At 43.1% G+C, this 2,364-nt stretch overlaps 1 pseudogene; it reads left to right on the top strand.

The window, feature by feature from the left end:
• LOC105554117 overlaps positions 1-2,364 on the top strand; it is an 18,951-nt pseudogene that overhangs the window by 11,561 nt on the left and 5,026 nt on the right.

Here is a 2,364-nt window from a genome sequence, read left to right as displayed (position 1 = left end):
TGTATATGTGTGAAACTTTTCATCTCAGGATGGATCATAATCTTAGCTGCAGTTTTCTTTCCAAATAGGGTTAAAAAGTAGGAAAACGTGGGCTTGGAAGTGACAGACCTGAGTGAACCAGCTCAGCTTAAAGAAAAATCCAATAAAACTAACTTTTAATAATCCTGAGGTTGGTTTTTGAAACAATAGATACAGTGATTTACTTTAAGCATCTGGTTATGATTTTGAATTAGTAATACATACTGTCTCAACCCCCTTTTTTTCTTATGGAAACAGAGGTTTCACCCAGAAAACCACAAAACACTGATTTTTTTTTTAACACAGGGTGTCACTCTGTCACCTAGGCTGCAGTGGAGTGGTGGATCTCAGCTCACTGCAGCCTCGACCTCCCACCTTAGCCTCCCAAGTAACTGGGACCACAGGCGCCACCGCGCCTGGCTAATTTATTTCATTTTGTGTACAGATGGGGTTTTGCCATGTTGCCCAGGGTGGTCTCAAACTTCTAGGCTCAAGTGGTTCACCCACTTCAGCCTCCCAAAGTGCTCTGTCTACAGGCATGAGCCACTGTGCCCAACCTGCTGTGACTTTTTAAAACATAAGTTCAAGCATCTGGTCTTAACTCCTTTAATTGGAGGTATCTCTTCTTTCATTTTTCTCATCTTTGGTGTTCCCCCAGAGTTCACTGCTGACTGGATGTACAAGGTACATTTCAAAGTCAAGGCTGGACTGGGTGCAGTGACTCATGCCTATAATCGCAGGACTTTGGGAGTCCAAGGCAGGCAGATCACTTGGGTCCAGGAGTCCTAGACCAGCCTGACCAACAGGGAGAAACCTCGTCTCTACAAAAAACACAAGAATTAGCCAGGTGTGGTGGTGCATGCCTGTAATCTCACCTACTCAGGAGGCTAAGGCAGGAGAATCGCTTGAATCCAGGAGGTAGAGGTTGCGGTGAGTCGAGATCGTGCTATCGCACTCCAGCCTGGGCAACAGGAGTGAAACTCCATCTCAGAAACAAAACCAAACACAAAAACTAGAACAACTTTCTTCTGGAGTAGTCTATGTGCGCCACCTACCTAACCTACTGAATGAAACCCAGATCCTTTCCTATTTTTCCCAGTTACAAGGCACTGTTACAAGGTTCAGACTATCCAGAAATAAAAGGCCGGGAAATAGCAAGGGCTATGCATTTGTGGAGTTTAAGTCTGAGGATTTTGCCAAGATAGTTGCTGAAACAGTGAACAACTACCTGTTTGGTGAAAGACTCTTGGAGAGTCATTTTATGCCACCTGAAAAAGTACAGAAAGAACTCTGTCAAGACTGGAATATTCCATTTAAGCAGCCATCATATCCATCAGTGAAATGTATAATTAGAATCAGCACTTACAAGAAAGCTACGGAAGGAGGAGCGATTTAAAAAGAAAGAAGGATTACTCAGAAAGAAATTAGTTTAATAAGGAATTGATTATGATTTTCCTTCTTTGAGTTTACAGAAAGCGGAAAGTATTTCAAAAATGAATTGTCAGATGTCTGCAAAAGCCCAGGTTTTATGCAAGAAGAAGAAAAAGGTTTTAGGCACTTCTGACACTCCTGAGAAGACAGTGGATATCTATGGCCCCACATTGGTTTGTACATCAACATTTTTAAAGAAATGAAAATCTGAAGTGGCTGAAATGAATGATGATGATGAAGATAATGAAATAGTTTTCAAACAGCCCATATCCTGTGTCAAAGAAGAAATGCAAGAGACTCAAACACCTACACATTCACAGAAGACGAAGAAAAAGCAATCAGTGATATTCAATGTATATAGATTTCTTCTGAAAAATATTTTCATGAGAAAAATACAAAAAAATTAACTGGGCATGTTGGCTGACACCTGTAGTCCCAGCTACTCGGGAGGCAGAAGTGGATCACCTGAGCCCAGGAAGTTGAGGCTACAGTGAGCCGTGATCACGCCACTGCACTCCAGCCAAGTCAAGTCATTACATTTATCTTGACCTATTCTAGGCTGGCTTAAGTGGGATTTGTATTAAGAATACAACAGGCAACCTCACAGACATCTAAGTGCAAAACTCAAAATATGACCACACCATGGAAGGCCTGCCTGGGCTGGGAGGTGATTTTCCTCTCCTGCATGCCTTCACTCTGGACTTGTGCTCCATGCTTGTGCTCTGCTCTGCAGATGAACATTCAGCATGTGCTCCAGGCTCCTCCAGCCTCTGAGGCTTTGGCTTGCCCTGGCAGTACCCCTGGTCCCGGTGTTACTGGACCTTTCCATACAGATGCTCCTCTGCAAAAAATCTATTGAAAACTCTCTGTGTCATTGCCAATGAGCAGGAGAGAGAATCTGATCTGCCTAGCAGT

The sequence above is a fragment of the Mandrillus leucophaeus genome, unplaced genomic scaffold (assembly GCF_000951045.1).
Source record: "Mandrillus leucophaeus isolate KB7577 unplaced genomic scaffold, Mleu.le_1.0 Scaffold628, whole genome shotgun sequence".
NCBI lineage: Eukaryota > Metazoa > Chordata > Mammalia > Primates > Cercopithecidae > Mandrillus > Mandrillus leucophaeus.
This window is presented reverse-complemented; position numbering and strand designations above follow the sequence as displayed.